The sequence below is a fragment of the Phyllostomus hastatus genome, unplaced genomic scaffold (genome assembly GCF_019186645.2).
Source record: "Phyllostomus hastatus isolate PE091 unplaced genomic scaffold, TTU_PhHast_1.1 phas_contig_34, whole genome shotgun sequence".
Lineage (NCBI taxonomy): Eukaryota > Metazoa > Chordata > Mammalia > Chiroptera > Phyllostomidae > Phyllostomus > Phyllostomus hastatus.
The window spans coordinates 6,612,751-6,631,301 of record NW_025333857.1 but is presented as its reverse complement, the minus strand read 5'-3'; the positions used below and the strand labels follow the sequence as shown (position 1 = coordinate 6,631,301).

At 39.6% G+C, this 18,551-nt stretch overlaps 1 pseudogene; it reads right to left on the bottom strand.

Moving 5' to 3' along the window:
* Nucleotides 1-15,486: 15,486 nt before the first annotated feature.
* On the bottom strand, nucleotides 15,487-15,611 carry LOC123820329 (annotated as a pseudogene).
* Nucleotides 15,612-18,551: the final 2,940 nt, after the last annotated feature.

Sequence of the window (18,551 nt, the reverse complement as noted above, 5' to 3'; positions counted from 1 at the left end):
AGAGGCCTTTATTCAAATGCTACACAAACCAGGAGAATGGCACACTCCTCTCAAAGCCCATCCCTTCTGAGAACACCAGAGGAAAACCCAGCCACCCTTAGCCAGACCAAAACCAAGGGTGGCATCCAGAGTTCTTTCTCCCATTCAAAGTATCATCCCTTGGGAGTCACAGGACCACTGAGAGGTCATCCAGGCAGCTCAGTTTTTCTCCCAGCCACTGTCAGGTCTCAGGTTCTCTCCTTGGAACCCGTGTTTGGGGTTGGCACAGCCATTGGTCATGTGGCTTCCAGGGTCAGGAGGTCCTGCAAATGTACTGGCCAGTGCATTTGTGAGGTAGGCAGGAGATCTATCCCTTTTTTCCCTTGGGTTTATGTTTGTTTTCCTATGTGGGCCTGACCAGGTGCTTTCTTTACCCAAACATTGGTGCCCTCCAGGAGGGTCTGCTCCACCACCCAATCCCTTCCTTTTTCCCTGCTAGACTGACAGGTTTTTTCCATTCAGCCCCTCCCCCAGTAGCCATTCTAACCTCTATGGCACATGTGCCTGCCTTCCACTCGCCCCCCTCATCCAATTATCTCACTGTCCTTGTATATGCTCAGTATAATGCTTCTTGTTGTTGCAATCTTGACTGGGAGTGGGGAATCTGCCACCAAATTATTGTTATCAAGCTTTTACTGTTTTTGTAAATATGATTGATGAAAACCATACAAAAACTTGAATCCTTTTAGTAATCTGTTGTCATGATTTTTATTCTGGGCTATGAAATGATTTCTCCTTCATCTTCTTCCTGAATGTGAATGTGCAATCATTGCTAGAAAAAGAAAGAAATTTTCAGAGTGAGCAGAGATGTTCCACACTTGTAATCAAAGGAATGAAAGTAACCTGCTATCGGTGCTATTTGGAGAACAGCAGGAAACTTAATTTATGAATGTTCTGGCAAACTTCTAACTAGAACAGAAAACTTGTAGATTTCAAATTTGTAGCTATAATGAACTAACCCATGCACTCAACTATTGTGCTGATTTCTACCAATTTATTTCTACTTTATAGGCATTTTAAAATTATATTCAGAACCTCTTTATTATACTGTCTAGCATGAAAAATATTGTTAACATTAAATGAGCAGCATTTTTCTCAGTTCTGTTCAAACCACAGATGCTAGTTTTGATTTTATTTCTAACAGTGAGATTGAAATTCCATTTTAATATGCAGAACTACAGCCCAGGGAGTCATAAAATGCAGAGTGTTTTCATTACATGATGGCCCTGAACCTCTCTTAACAGGAAAGCTGATTCATCAAACAGCAACCATCGAGACAGTATTAACTAAGACCTGAAATGAAAACACAACATTGGGGTGAAAATTACCTGTTTTGAATCATGTAATTGTAAGTTTGGAGAAATTCCTAGTTTGTAGCATAAAACTGTTTCTAGGTATGCAGGAGTGTTTGCTGTAAATTTGCTGCAGATGGTCTAGAGATTGAACATTTTCTGCATTTCAAAATGATCTTAAATTTTTATCAGTTGCCACTAATTTAAAGAAATAAGTATTCACCCTTGTTTTCTCCTCACTCCCTCCAAAAGAAAAAAGAAAAGAAAGAAAAGAAATGGTTAGAATGAATTCTGCCTTTGGATTTGTCTCTAAAATATTGCACACACAAAAAGTTAAAATTTGGGGCAATTTTATGCTAGTGGAATATGAAGGTGAGGGAATCTAGCTGACAATCAAAATGTCTTTATGGACTTCAGGCAATGAATTGGCATCTCTTCTGGTCATATAATTGATTAAAGAAAATGAGATAGCTTCCCTCCTCTTAATGAATTAAGAGAATTCAGAGAATAATGTACTTCTCTTAAAAATAAAACAAATAACAATAGTAAAATAACAACAAGAGCTCAATCTTTGTGATACACCTAGTCATTACATTTCACCATAAAATGTTAAAGCGAAAAGAAACACTACAGAGCTTACTATCTAAAATGTATTCCACAGAGTTGATTTGGAGTTTGCCATGTGGAAAGGTGGAAATTGAGAGAAGAGTGGATGGACATACTTCTTTGGAGGTCTCCAGGCTTTCAGCTTTCCCTTTTCAGCTTTAAGCAGATCTACTTCACTTTACCTGTTTAGTTTAATGGGTTCTAATGAAGGATTTCTTTGGAAAATTGATTTCACTGTTCAAGAATTATTGAAAACTACATGAACTTAGTCATATCACAAATGATCTAAAACTTTGACACCAAGTGACAAAGCCAAGACTAGAACCATGCTCTCTAACTCCTAATAAGTGCTTTTAAAAAACAACATGTAATTAAATTAGGTTATTACAATGGGTCAGTGTTTACATTCCCATGATGTGCATTCTTTCCATACACTGAGCAATTGAGGTACATGTAAAAGTCAATAATAAAATAACTTTTATGTGATATCTATGACATACTCTCTGTATATAATGGTCTATTTAAAATTTTCTCTTCTTTTAATGGAAAAGAAACCTTAATCAAAAAGGCCACCAAATTTTATAAAGTGGGTAGAACTCAGAATTATTTCCCATAGAAATGATTGGATGGTGAAAAACTAAATGTGAGAACTTACAATATAGAAAAGTAAAAAGGCAACAATAATGTCCACTTGTTGATTAGTTGTTTAAATTGAGCAATATTTACCAACATCTTATAAAAAATCAAATGATTTGACCAAGTGATGAATTGGGCATGCAATACAATTTGAGTAATCAGGGAATGTAACAAGGAGACAGCATTAATTAGTAAAATTAACTTTGAAAACTCTATGGACAACATTCAGTGTGAGGTTCAGATATACTGAAAAATACAGAAGTAAGAAGATGGTTCAGGGCCAGCATTAGAAGAATGGAAAGAGGATGAGTTCAAGTTCAAAGGAGTAGAATAGAATAAACACTTATCAAATATCTCTTACATATTGAGAACTTTCTTGGTACTGAGGATACATAATAAACAAAATGATAGGGAGCTTGTAGTCTAAGTTTCCAGCATTAAATAAATAAATAAGCCAATAAAAATTAGGACTGCAGATGATTTGAATACTGTGAAGAATACTGCATACATTTCAATAAGAATTATCCATATAATTTTTAATCTGAAAACTACACCCATATAAAACTATAATTAAACTATTTTTATATATAAAGCTACTCAGAACATTTGGCATATAATTAGCACTTCGTTTTCATCTTTTTTTTTGTAACTTTAGGAGTACCAGTGTCAAGATTATCCACTTTAAATGGCTTGATAAACTATTTGTTTAAATATTTTTGGTCTCCCCTTTTTTCTTCTGTTCTTTCCTTTGAGAACTCTGAAGGTGTTTATTTGAAACTGCTTACTCACAGTCATTGATGATGGGGGATTTTTTTACCCTTTTCTCTCTCTGTTTCAATTTGAATAATTTTTTTGTTGTAGCTTCAAGGTCGCTTGCTCCATGTCTAATCAACACTGCAGCCCATCTAGTGTGTGTTTTTTTTTTAATTACAGCTGTTGTATTATTCAAACTATGAAAGTTCCATTTTATATTTTATGGTTTCAATCTCAATTTGTATGTTTTCATGTGTTTCTTTAAATGCTAGGGCATATTGGCCATTTTATAAAGCTTAAAATTCTTGTCATTATTCATGCCATTTTTTGTTCTAACACTTCAGATTTCACTAGAATGTGTTTTTTTCTGCTTTTATTCAAACCTAGTGGTTTTTTTTATTGGATGCTTAACTTTGTATTGATACATTGTTGAATGTCTAGAGTGTGTTGCCTTCCTCTAAAGAATGTTATGCTTTGTTCTACATTAATTTAGTCAGGTAGTTAATTTTTAGATAAACATGATTGTTTTAAAATTTAGTTTAATGTTTTTTAGGGCAAATTAAGAGTAGTTATAATTCTATAGTTAGTTTAATCAAACTCAAAGGCATGGCCTCTCTGAGATCTAGACTGTTCAGTGTTGTTTTCACTTTGGCTGCCTGAAATTCAAACATTTCCAAAATTTGTATAAGCTGTTAGTTCTACAGTTTATAATTCCTGGTAGTTATTCTTTCTTTGGAAGGTCTTCTTTACATAGACTTGCAGTATCTCACTCTCCTCATGCACACAGTATTCAAGCAAAGATTCAAAGGAGCACTGTATGGTATATGAAGGCAGTCTGGCTTCCTCAGGTTACCCAGATGTCTGAGTAACTAAGGGGAGCAGTGTTCCCATAACCTTGAATGGGCCTGATAAGTAGTGTTCTCACGGCCTTCAGACTGGGTCCAATAAACTGTTCCCGTAACATGAAGTAGGCTCTCATGCACAGAATTATGCTATGTTATATAATTTTCTAGCTTAAAGCTGGCTTTGATTGTTCTAGTATTTAAAAGGGGCTAGGGGCTCCCTTCTGGGTGCCACTCTAGGGAGCAAGGGTCACAACGTGACATACCACACAGAGACATACAAGGTGACATGCAGCTTGGAGCATGCGTGGTTCACCCATCTGTAAATAAAGGCATGCCAGACATCCCAACAGCTCCATGAATATTCTTATATACGCCCGAATACTGTGGACCTGTCAGGACTTGATTAGCTGCAACACAAACACTTGTGTAGCCTCTGGGGATTTTGTCTAAATATCTCCCTCCCATCTAGTGTTGTGTCCAGCACATTCTAGCCTTCTGATTGCCTGACCTCTGATGTCTGTCTCTTCTACTTAGTGAACCTGCTCTGCTTTGGTTGGCTTATCCCTCCAGAGATAGAGCCAGCATAATTACAGGTACCCTCTTCTTTGTTTGTCTTCCCTTAAGAATCACAATCCTGTATGCTCTTTTGTCTGCTAGATGAAAAGAGATTTTTCATATATCTAATCCACTTTCCTGGATGTTTTTTAATTGTTATTATTTTGTGTGTTTTGTGTTCATTTGTTTGTTTGTTTGTTTGTTATGGCATTTGTGCTAGTCTGGTGAAAGTTAATCAATGGCCAAAAGTGCAAGTCTATGGCTCATTTTTTTTAATTTCATTTTAATCATTGTTCAAGTACAGTTTTCTGCCTTTTATTACCATTCCAGCCCACCCACCCATCCCTCTCCACTTCCCTACCATTACCACCCACCCCCTAGTTTTTGTCCATGTGTCCTTTAAATTTGCTCTTGTAAACCCTTCCCATTCTCCCATGAAATTCCCTCTTCTCTCCCCTCTGGTCACTGTCAGCCTGTTCTCTATTTCTGTGTCTTTGACTATATTTTGCTTGTTTCTTTGTTTTGTTGTTTAGGTTCCTGTTAAAGGTGAGATCATATGGTATTTGTCTTTCACTGACTGGCTTATTTCACTTAGCATAATGCTTTCCAGCTCCATCCATGCTGTTGCAAAGGGTAGGAACTCCTTCTTTCTTTCTGCTGCATAGAATTCCCTTGTATAAATGTACCATAGTTTTTTGATCCATTCATTTACTGATGGGCATCTAGGTTGTTTCCAGCACTTAGCTATTTTAAATTGTGCTGCTATGAACATTGGACTGCAAAGGATCTTTGGTATTGATGTTTCCGGGTTATTAGGATATAGTCCCAGTAGTGGAATTGCAGGGTCAAAAGGCAGATCCATTTTCAGTTTTCTGAGGAAGTTCCATACTGTTTTCCGCAGTGGTTGTACCAGTCTGCAGTCCCACCAACAGTACACTAGGGTCCCCTTTTCTGCACAACCTCTCTAACACTTGTTGTTTGTTGCTTTGTTTATGATGGCCATTCTGACCAGTATGAAGTGGTATCTCACTGTGGTTTGAATTTGCATCTCTGTGATAGCTTGCGATATTGAACATTGTTTCATGTGTCTCTGGATCCCCTGCATGTCCTTCTTGGAGAAGTGCCTGTTCAAGTCCTTTGCCCATTTTTTAATTGGGTTGCTTCTTGTCTTAGAGTGGAGTCATGTAAGTTATTTATGTAGAGACTAAACCTATGTCTCAGGTATCATTGGCAAATATGTTTTCCCATACAGTTAGTTCTCCTTTTATTTTGGTACTGTTTTCTTTAGCTGTGCAGAAAATTTTTAATTTGATGAGGACCCATTTGTTTATTCTTTCTTTTATGTTGCTTGTTCTACGGGACATGTCAGTGAACATGTTGCTGCGTGAAATATCTGAGATTTTCCTGCCTATGTTCTCCTCTAGGACGTTAATGGTGTCATGATTTATATTTAAGTCTTTTATCCACCTTGAATTTATTTTTGTGTAAGGGGTAAGTTGGTGCTCGAGTTTCATTTTTTTGCATGTAGCTATCCAATTCTCCAAACACCATTTTTTGAAGAGGCTATTTTTACTCCATGTTATGTTGCTGCCCCCCTTGTCAAATATTAATTGACCATAGAGACTTGGACTTATTTCTGGGCTCTCTCTTCTGTTCCAATGGTCCATGTGCCCGTTTTTATGCCAGTACCAGGCTGTTTTGATTACAGTGGCCTTGAAGTATAGTTTAGTGTCAGGTATTGTAATCCCTCCTACTTTACTCTTCTTTCTCAAAATTGCAGCAGCTATTCGGGGTCACTTATGGTTCCATATAAATTGTTGAAGTGTTTGTTCTATGTCTGTGAAGTAAGCCATTGGTACTTTAATAGGTATTACATTGAATCTGTAAATTGCTTTGGGTAGTATGGACATTTTGGTGATGTTAATTCTTCCAATCCATGAACACAGTATATGTTTTCATTTGTTTGCGTCTTCCTTGATTTCTTTCCTCAGTGTTATGTAGTTTTCAAAATATAGGTCTTTTACCTCTTTGGTTAGGTTTATTCCTAGATATTTTATTTTTCTTTTAGCTATTTCAAATGGGATTTTTTTCTTGATTTCTACTTCTTCAATTTCATTGATGGTGTACAGAAATGCCTTATATTTCTGGATATTGACTTTGTATCCCGCAGTTTTGCCAAATTAATTCATTAGGTCAATCAGCTTTTTGCCCGAGTCTATAGGGTTTTCTATGTACATTATCATGTCATCTGCAAACAGTGACAGTTTTGTTTCCTCCTTTCCGATTTGGATGCCTTTTATTTCTTTTTCTTGTCTGATCGCTGTGGCTAAAACTTCCAGTACTATATTGAATAGAAGTGGTGAAAGTGGACAGCCTTGTCTTGTTCCTGATCTTAGTGGAAAAGATTTTAATTTTTGCCCTTTGAGTATGATGTTGGCTGTAAGTCTCTCATATATGACTTTTATTATGTTGAGGAATGCTCCCTCTATTCCCACTTTGCCGAGTGTTTTTATCATAAATGGGTGCTGTACCTTATAAAATGCTTTTTCTGCATCTATAGATATGATCATGTGGTTTTTGCCTTTGCTTTTATTTATGTGATGTATCACATTTACTGATTTGCGAATTTGACCCATCCTTGCATCCCTGGAATGAATCCCACTTGGTCATGGTGTATGATCTTTTTAGTGTATTGTTGAATGTGGTTTGCAAGTTTTTTGCTGAGGATTTTAGCATCAATGTTCATCAGCGATATTGGCCTGAAATTTTCTTTCTTTGTTGTGTCTTTATCTGGTTTTGGAATTAGGATGATGTTGGCCTCATAAAGAGTTTGGGAGTCTCCCATTTTTTTGGATTTTTTGGAATAGCCTGTGAAGGATAGGGGTTAGCTCTTCCTTAAATGCTTTGTAGAATTCTCCTGTGAAACCATCTGGTCCAGGGCTTTTGTGTGTTGGGAGTTTTTTGACTACTGCTTCAATATATTTTGCTGTTATTGGTGTGTTCAGGCTTTCTCCTTATTTTTCATTGAGTTTTGGAAGATTATATTTTTCTGGAAATTTGTCCATTTCACCCAGGTTTTCAAACTTCTTGGCATACAGTTCTTTGTAGTAATTTCTTACAATCCTTTGTATTTCTGTGGTGTCAGTTGTAATCTCTCCTCTTTCATTTCTGATTGTGTTTATTTGGTTCCTCTCTCTTTTTTTCTTGATGAGTCTGCTTAAAGGATTTTTGATTTTGTTTATCTTTTTGAAGAACCAGTTCCTGGATTCATTGATTCTTAGAATTGTGCTTTTAGTCTCTATGTCATTTAATTCTGCTCTGATCCTGGTTATTTCCTTCCTTCTGCTTGCTCTGGGCTGTCTCTTTTGTTGTTCCTCGAGTTCTTGTAGACATAGGGTTAGGTTGTTTGTTTGAAATATTTCTTTTTTAGGTTGGCCTGTATCGCTATAAACTTCCCTCTCATGACTGCCTTCACTGTGTTCCATAAGTTTTGGGTTGTTGTAAGTTCATTTTTATTTGTTTCCAGAAACCTTTTGACTTCTTCCCTTATTTCATTCTTGACCCATTCATTGTTTAATAGCATGCTATTTAATCTCCATGATTTTGAATATTTTGGGGTTTTTTTTTGGATTAGTTTCTAGTTTCAGTCCTTTTTGATCCAAGAAAATTCTTTGTATGATTTTAATATTTTTGAAATTGTTGAGGCTTGTTTTGTGTCCTATCATGAGGTCTATCTTTGAAAATGTTCCATGTACATTTAAAAAGAGTGTGTATTTAGCCTCTTTGGGATGGAGGGTTATGTATATATCAGTTAAGTCCATTTCATCTAGGTTATTGTTCAATGCCACAATATCTTTGTTGATATTTTGTTTGGAAGGTCTGTCCATTTTTGACAGTAGGGTGTTAAAATCCCACACTATAATTGTGTTTCTGTCAATATCTTTCTTGAAGTCCTCTAAGATATTCTTTATGTATTTGGGTGCTCCTATGGTGGATGCATATATATTTACAATATTTATGTCTTCTTGGTGGACTCTTCCCTTGAGTATTATGAAATGACCTTCTGGGTCTTTCTTTATGGCCCTTTTTTGAAGTCTATTTTGTCTGATATGAGTATTGCTACCCCAGCCTTTTTGTTCCTTTCTATTTGCTTGGAAAATTTGTTTCCAGCCCTTCACTTTCATCCTGTGCAAGTCTTTTATCCTGAGGTGGGTCTCTTGTAGGCAGCATATGTGTGGGTCATGTTTTCTTATCCGTTCAGCTATTCTATGTCTTTTAATGGAGCATTTAATCCATTTTGATACGTATTTACTCATTGCCATTTATTTATGTGTGTTCCTCTTTCTCTCTTTCTTTTCCTTCCTTTCCTTAAAGCAGTCCCTTTAGCATCTCTTACAGAGCTGGTTTGGTGGAGGTGTATTCTTTTAGACTTCTTTTGTCTGGGAAGCTTCTTATTTGGCCTTCTATCTTGATTGAGAGTGTTGCTGGGTAAAGTAGCCTTGGTTGCAGACCTCTGGTTCTCATTACTTGGAATATTTCTTTCCATTCTCTTCTGGTTTGGAGTGTTTCCATTGAGAAGTCAGCTGTTAGCCTTATTGGGGCTCCCTTGTATGTTACTTCCTGTTTTTCCCTTGCTGCTTTTAATATTCTCTCTTTGTCTTGAAATTTTGTCATTTTAATTATGATGTGTCTTGAGGTGGGTCTCTTTGGGTTCCTCTTGATTGGGACTCTCTGTGTTTCCTGGATTTGTGTGACTTTTTCTCTCATCAAATTAGGGAAGTTTTCCATCATCACTTTTTCAAATAGGTTTTTATTCCTTGTTCTTCTCCTTCTGGTATCCCTATTATATGGATATTATTACATTTCATATTGTCTTGCATTTCCCTTAATCCTTCTTCATTCTTTCTGAGCCTCTTTTCCTTTTCTTGCTCTTTCTGGGTGTTTTCTTCTACTTTGTCCTCTAGCTCGCTTATCCGATCTTCTGCTTCATCGATCCTGCTTTTCATTCCTTCTACTGTGTTCTTCAGTTCAGAAATTGTATTCTTCATTTCCTCTTGGCCCTTGATGATAGTTTCTATTTACTTTTTCATTTTGATATAGTTTTCAGTGAGTTCATTGTAGCTTCCCTGTAGTTTCTAGTAGCTCATTGTGAGCTCATTGAGTTTCCTGATAATCATTTTTTTTTGAACTCAGTATCTGATAGTTGAGTTGCCTCTATTTCATTTAGCATTCTTTCTGAGGCTTCCTCCTTTCCCTTCATTTGGGGATTGTTTCTTTGTCTTCTCATTGTTCATTAGACTGTTCTTTTCAGCCTCTGTTTCTTACATTGATCTGTTCTGGTTCCCTGGGTTTATGGTGTGGACTTCTGTGGTAGAATACCTGTGAGATTCAGTGGTGCAGTATCCTTCAGGTATCCTGGTGTTCAGAGCTTCCCCATACACTTTTTCTGTGATCAGTTGGAGGAGTAAGGCAAAATGGTTTAAGACAGCAATAAAGTATTCTATGATATTTACAGTAGTAGTCAGTAGAGCAGAGATGGGAGATCCTTTGGCTATGTATAGTGTTATCAATGATCTTCCACCCCACTTGCCATGTTTTAGAAAGGAAGGAAAGAAGATAAGGAAGGATTGTGATAAAGAAGATTGAGGAGGAAAGGATTGTTAGTTGGATCTAGAAAGCTGTGAGGCCGTGGGAGATCAGATTCTGAGGTAGCGTGGGAATAAAGAATAGTAAATAGGAGTAGTGTGTAAAAGAATAGAGATAACCTCTACAACAATAGAGTTCAGGAAATTGTGAAGTGTGCTGAGATCTGGGAGAGGTGTTGTGTAGTATTTACAATTGTATGAAATAGGTCTTATTTGCATTAATATTAGAGCAACAATCATATGGCAGAATCTATGAGATCTAGATAACAAGAATAAGGAGTATAAAACCTTGAGTGGTGTACTAATGGAACACAAATGAAGGACAGTAAATTAGCAACACACTATAAATGAGATAACAGGGGGAACCTATCAAACAACAGTATAACCAGCCAAGCAAAGAAGATTATACAGAAAGAAAAAGAATACCAAAACACTATTAAAATTAAAAAATGTCAGAAAAATGAGAAAAAGATAATACAAATTTGCAGTAACTTGCAGGATCAAAAAAGGAAAAAAGCTGAAGATGGAATGCAGGAGAGATAAATTTGCAGTGGGAGGAATAACACTAGGATGAAAGGAAGAGAAACATAAGGAATTGAGACATATAAAAATAATAAATAAAAAATAAAAAGTTACTTAAAAAACAAGATAAAATAAAACAAACAACAGCCAAAAAAAAGAAAAAAAGAAAAGCAAAAAGAAAAAGAAAAGAAAAGAAAAGAAAAAAGAAAAGAAAAGAAAAGAAAAGAAAAGAAAACCCTCTTATTGGTTTCTAACTGGTTGTACCAGTTTTTCTGGTCTTGCTGGGTTCAGCAGGCTGAAGGGCGATTCAAATGCTTTTCACTCTTCCCAGTCAGAACTCAGTCAGTCTCTTGCCTCTTGTCAGTCTCTTGTCAGTCTCTTGTCCCTAGGGCTAGCCAAGCACTCTCCCCAGAGCCAATCTGATGGCTCTCCTCAGGGCCCTTGGTGTGGGTATGGGCGCTCCCAACCATGCTCTCTGGAGCTCACTGCTGTGGTCTCCTGGCCTCTGGGGTCCCACAGAGTGCCCTCGTCTTTTCTGGGTTCACGATGTAAGCTCAGGGGATCAAGAGGGGTTGCGCTCCTCCCCCAATTTCCCCGCTGCTGGCTCCAGGAACCCAAGAAGTGTCCATGTCTTTGGGTTCACCATGTGAGACTCGGGAATCCCAAAGGAGTGCATTTTTTCCCTGAGTTCACCACCGCAGGCTCCAGAAATCCTCGAATGCCAGTGCCCTTGTTCAGGGCTGTGGGGTCTGGGTCTTCCACAGAACCACACTCTTACCGGGTTGGGGTCGTGGGCACTTCACCAGGCCACCCTTGGTCGCGCAGGCTGGGGCACTCACTCTTCCCAGGGCTATGCACGGGTGCTCACAGCCCCTGTGTGATTGTTTCTCAGTCTCACTCCCCTCTCTGTGCCTTCAAGCAACAAGGCCTCCCCCGGTGCAACTCAATCCTTGTTGTCCGGGGAGGGAGCAGTGACTCTGCTCTCCCAGGTGCCCTGAGGCAGATCTGGGAGCACGGGGCCTGTGGACTGCAACCTCCCTGGTCCCTATGCTGACGCCTGGGCCCTTATTATCCTGAAGCAGTCTCTTTACCGTCTGTCTGGTTTTCCAATGTCCACTATAATTTTTGATGTCCTGTTTTCATAAATGTTGTGATATTGTTGGCCCCTTGTTCTGTTCCTCCACAGATCAGCCAGTTTCTCTCCTGTGCATAGGGGAAGGAGAATGTGCTCCCTGCTACCACGCCACCATCTTCCTGAACCCCATGGCTCATTTTTAAACTTGCATTCTTCTTTATGTTTCGGGGCACCAGGAGAACCTAAATGTTTTAAAACTGAATGTAACATTCTTTTTTTGTTTATCGTCCATGGAGATAAAAATTTATAAAGTTCCTTTGTTATGATTTTTATATCAGTATACCCAACACATTAACCCTAACTGTCCAATTTCATAATTTGTAATGCTACCTTACTTTCCTGAAAACTATAGTTTAATTTCCATAAAGAAGAAAGAACAAATCCTCTCTTTAATGATAAGAAAGTACTGCATTCATTTTCATTGAAAAATATCTTACTAAAACATAATCCTTTCTGGTATTAGAAACAACTACTAAACTTAGTAAACATATGATATATTTTGATTATAGGTATATGGCTTCATATTTTAAAGCATCATTATCTATTAGAGCAACAATTATGCAAAATCAACTTTGAATCAAATATGTAGCATGCTCTTACAAAGACAAATGTGCTCTAATTTACACCATGTATCATCAAGTGTTCTACCAAAATAAAAAGATATTTTAAGCATGGCCATGTTTGCAATTATTTTGTTTAGGAGGCTCTGTTAGTTGTAGACTAACAGAGTCCAGCTTCAGCATTTCCCGGAAGCCATTTATAAGTAATTATTGTTTAATTATTCCCATAGGATACACTAATTTAGGAGAACATATCAGCTAAGCAACATCATTTCAAGAGGCTTTGATGTGAAGAAGCAAGGCCCATTGTTTATTTCTTGTTGAATTTGCTTAGAAAATGCAATAATTATTTTTTTTCTTGCAATTTCAAATTCGTATTGTTACCAGATTGCTTCCACACTGAAGGCTATCCTTGCCTTGTCAGGCAACTTCCAAGTTCTTGACTTATCCAGGGAAAATTTCAAGGACAAACTGAAGTGAGAACAAAGCAAGTCTTATTCAGGTAGAGAAAAAGAAAGAGGCCAGGGTACAGGCACTGTTGTGAAAGAAGCAAAAAGTTCACATTCCAGTGGACACAGGCCAACTTACCAGTAGGTTGCACACGTGGTCAGTTACTTCTTGGGATTTCATAGTTTCCAGTTTCTGAATTTCTTGGTTTCAAATTCTGTCTTTGCCTCCTAATTGGAAGGAGGTCTTGTTCCTAAAATGGGCCATTTTAGAGGTGTCATGGCAAAAGTGTCATGGTGTTTGTCTCCCTCGGCCACCCTTCTAATTGTGTCAGTTTTCCTCATAATGAGTGTCACAGAAAAAGGCTGGAGTAGGGGGCAATTATTGAGCCACCCAGGGATGCCAAAAACTGTTACAGAAAAAAGGGGCTGGGGGTGGGGCACACCAATATACTATTACTGAAAGGACCCCCCACTAGGTTTGTTATGTCTACTACCTTATAGAAATGATGTCTCTAAATGCCAAAGATTTATGAAAAGGAAAGGAAATATTTATTTAATGCTATACAAACTTAAAGCAGTGACATATGTTTTTATTAAAATATCAAAGTCCTTTAGGATACCCCCCTTTGCCCAGTCTGTGGTACCATATCTCAGGAAAAGAAATAGAAGTCCATGGTTCAGGCAGTCCCCGGTTCTTCCCAGTAATCTGTGCTCAGCTGGTAGGCCTCCCTTGGTTCCCAGCACCATAAGCTGTGTCACCATCCAGGCAGGATCTCTAATTAATCCAAAGCCACGTGGCACCTTCTCATAGCCTACTGGCAAGAGTTCTTTCTCCCTTTTTCCAGGCAAAGTCTCTCCTCCTTCCCAGGCCACTCGGCCAAAGGGAGCACCCCAAAGCCTCGTGGTCCTCTTCTACCAAAGTGGCAGAGGTTGCTTCTCTACCAAAGCCGAGTGGTGGTTCTCTGCTAAAGCCACATGGTGGTTCCCCCTACTAAAGCTGCAGGGATCCCCACTTTGGCAAAGTTGCATGGCTCTCTTACATGGCCACAGCTGCATGGTTCTCTGCACTGCCACAGCCATGTGGTCCTCTCTCTGACACAACCATGGGAGTCCCCACTCTGGCAAAGCCACATGGTTCTCACTCCAATGGCTTCCAAGTCTCCATTTTTAATCCCTGCGCCAATCTTCCTCTGCAACTCCATTTCCTACTCCTCCCATAATTGGCTACACTTGCCAGCACTCCCATGTCCTTCCAGCTTTACTGGGCTGCCATAGTGAATCTGGGCAGGCATGACCCAATGTCATGGAGCCAATCATCTCCAAACTACTATGCAGGTGCTGTAACTAGGGGGAGTTGCCTCCCAGTTATGTCTGGGAGGGAAGTTACTTCCATCCTCCTGGCTCACATCATGGCCACAGCTATCGAACATATCTGTGCAACCAGCTAAAGGTTCTAGATATGTTAAATGACCATGCCAGAGGTTAGCTGCAAAGCTGTTGCTATACAAAACAGTTGTCAATGGCCCAGCTCCAACTGTCCCTTCCCCCAACTCATACCTGAAGAGAGGAAGGGGTAAGGACATCTTATATGTCTTTCTAATACACCCTGAGTTCTGGGCCCCATTCCAAATCCCTATTTGGGGCCCCCCTCTTGGCTGCACCCTGTTATAATAGTATAATGAGCTTTGGGGTCTGTCTCTGGTCAATTTTTCCTCCATCTTAGAATGATCTGCTTCTAGTCAGTTTTGCTGTTGACCTCTATAATCACCTCAAGGATTTTTCTGTCTTAAACAGTTTCCTTTTGGTCATGTGTAGGGGTGAAGGTTTTGGTGTGAGGATGTTAACTCCTACCTCCTTATTCCACTTGTCAGGAATTTCACCAAATTTCTCTCTATCCTGCTTTAGTATAACCACAGCAGCCAGACAAACCTTGATTCAACTCTACATAGTAGACGTTGCAACTTTAGGCAAATTATGTCTCCTTTATGGTTCTCAATTTCCACTTGTATTAAATAAATATAATTACAGTACATAGTTCACAGTGTTTCTGTGAAGATAAAGGATAAAGTTCTTGACATATAGTTGTGTCATAATATACAGAATTATAATCATGCTTCAAAAGAGAAGTCTATTAATTCAATGAAAGGTGCCAAGGAAAGCATGCTTTGGTTGTGTTATGTGGAAAAAGCTGACTATCAGAGGTTTAGTGGGATATTTTGTGGTTTATATGCCCTGATACATATGGATTAATAAGGATTAAAGTGTTCAGGCTAAGAAAAAAAGCAAGACCTTCTGAGAGGTATTCTCTTAGTCTCATAAGTGAGATTATTATAGCCAAGGACTCATTTCCCAAAAGCCCATAGCCTTGCATAATTCCTAAAATTTCCTTCCTTTTAACAGATAACTAATTCTTTAGCTCATTGATTACACACTATGTTTCCTTACAGAGAGAAGGTAGAAGATAAGTCAAATTAAAGCCAAAGATTTCTTTACTCTGATTCCTCAGATAACGCGTATATGGCATTATAAAAACAGATACTACACTTGATCTTAGCCAAAAGGCTGAGAAGTAATAACTTATATGGTATTATAGATTTAAGGAAAGGCAACTGAATGAAGGGTCAGGGACTTAGATTTTAGCTTTAGCTCAGCCATTAAGTAACTACTGTTTTAGTGTTTTCATTTACCATTTGTAGGCCTCAGTGTAACCATGCAAACTGGGTTTCAGCCACTTGGTGCCTTTAACCCACATGATCCAATAATTTGTGTTGAAGGAAACAGACTTTTATCAACAGGTTTCCAACCTTGAGGAGCTGAGAGCACTCCTGCTTGGAGCCCTTCTCTCTCATGCGGTCCAGAACGTCGCTTGCTCCCCCAAAGACTGTAAAACCCTGCCCAGAAGTTCCCCATTTCCTCATCTGTTTTTAAGTCAGTCACACAAACAGATGCCCATCTTCTCTGGCATGTGCACTTGTGCGTTTCCCAGTGGCCATCTTCTCGCAGCAGCTCTCTCCTTCAGGGTCTGGGGTGCACTTGCTCTCAGTCTCCATGCAGCAGTCCAGGAGGCACATGTCTCAGCATGGGGCCCTGCCTCCAGGAGTGGGCTTCCATCCATGCAAGGTCTAAGCCTCTGGTGGGTCCAGCATTACCTGGTCCCACGAGCACTCCTATATATGCAGGAAGCAGGGCCAGAAGCCCAGGACATCCAAATGCCAAAAGCCCAGAGAGAGAAAGAACTTGCACCAAGTTCCAAAGCAAAAGAGTTACTTTGTGCCAGGCATGTGTGTGTGTGTGTGTGTGTGTGTGTGTGTGTGTGAGAGAGAGAGAGAAAGAGAGAGAGAGAGCCCTCTTCCACCCTTTACTTTAAAAAACACCCTCCCAAATACCCACATGCACAGGAAGCCAGTGAGATTGTCCAGCTTTTCCTATGGTGCATCAGTGTTTACCATTTTTGTCAGCTCTGAGATGTCTTTGACCCTCATTAGTCAGAGCAAAAGTTTCCCAGCCACACAAAGGTGCATATGTATTTGTTAGTGCAGAGTGGAGCGGTTGGCCCCACAGCTCACACAGATGCTATGTGAGCTTCTCCCCAGCTATGTTCTCAGTCACATTTACAATTTGTCCTGAGAGCAGGCTCCTTCCACAGCTCCTCCTTTCAGGAAGGCACAAGCTATTTTATCCGCTTTTGTTATGCAATGTGCCTCAAACACTGTGCCTTCAGCTCCCTCAGCACCCTTCTGGCCCCACCCCGCCTTTTGCAGGGCTTGGGGGTTCCCTTATTTTCCAGGGACCTCTGCTCTGGCCTACCCCATCACATTTGTATTCTCCACAGTATGATAAGGTTGGGTAAATTATTTCTCAGGGGTTTATTGATTCATCTTGTCTATCCAATAGTTCATGAGACTTAGTGACAAACACTCATATCTCTGAGAAGCATACACAGTGCCAGCTGTATAAATACCTACAGCTAAACTTTTGATAGGTAAATAGGTAGACAGATAGATATAGATATTTGGATATGTCCTACCTGATTTGGCAAATCTAAGTGGAAATTATGTTACTGTTAACTTCCTTTTATGTTTTATGCAAAACAATGTTGTCTACCCAATCTCTTATTTTAAGCATTTCTTTGATTTGTGGTTAGAATGTTTTAAAAAATCTACTGATAGATAAATACATATGTATTTATTTAATTTTTTTTCATATCCATTTCTAGTTTCCTCCACAAAAGAACAAAGAAATTAATAGAAATATTCTCACAAAATCTAATAACTGCAGTCTTGTTACAGAACACAACAAGGGGGGCCTGGGACAATATACTATTATTGAAAGAAGGCCCCGTGTCCGTTATGTCCGCCGCCCTAGGAAAGACATCTCTCAATGCCAGAGATTTGTGAAAAGGAAAGGAAATGTTTATTTAATGTTATACAGACTTCAAGTAGTGACCTAATGTCCTCATCAAAAATCACAAAGTCCCCCAAAACACCCACAAACAGACACAGTCCTTCCTTCCTTCCCCCTTTGCCCAGTATCTCAGGGAAGGAAAACAAAGTCCATGGCTCAGACAGTCCTCTGGTTCTTAGTTAGTCCTCCTTCTCGACTGGGAGACCTCCCTGGGTTCCCGGCACCCTCAGCTGAGTCGCCGGGATCTCTGCTAAAACCAGGTGGTGGTTCCCCTTCTAAAGCTGCGGGGGTCCCCACTCTGTCCAGGCCTCGTGGTTCTCCCTCTCAGGGCTGCGGGAAGGGGAGAGTCCCCACTCTGCCAAAGCCGCGTGGTTCTCTTTCTCAGGGCTGTGGGAAGAGGAGAGTCCCCACTCTGTCAAAGCCATGTGGTTCTCCCTCTCTGGGATGCGGGAGTCTCCACTCTGCTAAAGCCGTGTGGTTCTCTCTCCTATGGCCGCCAAGTCTCAGTTTTAAATCCCTGCGGCCAATCTTTCTCTGCAGCCTCATTTCCAACTCCTCCCACACTCGGCTTCACATGCCAGAACTCGTATCCTTCCAGCTTTACTGGGCTGCCATCTTGAGTCTGGCCAGGCGTGGCCCCATATCCTGGAGCCAATCTTCTCCGAGCTCCCACGCAGGTGCTGTAGCTTGGGGGATCTGCCCCCAGTCACGTCTTGGTGGGGAAGTTACTTCCATTCCCCTGGCTCAGAGATGATCACAGCTATTTAACATATCCATGCATCATCCAAAGGCTATAGACATGTTAAATGACCATGCCAGAGGGTAGCTGCAAGGCTGTTGCTATGCAAAACAGATCTCAATGGCCCTGCTCCATTTGTCCCTTCCCCCAACCCACACCCTGGGTGGGAGGGATGGAGACATCTTAAAATCTCCTGGACACCTTAAGTTCTGGACCCCATTCAAATGCCCATTTGGGGTCCCCCCTCTTGGCTGCACCCTGTAACAATCTTGTATGCAAGAGATAATTTAATTCACATAATGGTTATTATTGATAGATCTTTCATTACTAATTAATATTTCTCACTAGATAAAAATATTAAACTTCCTATA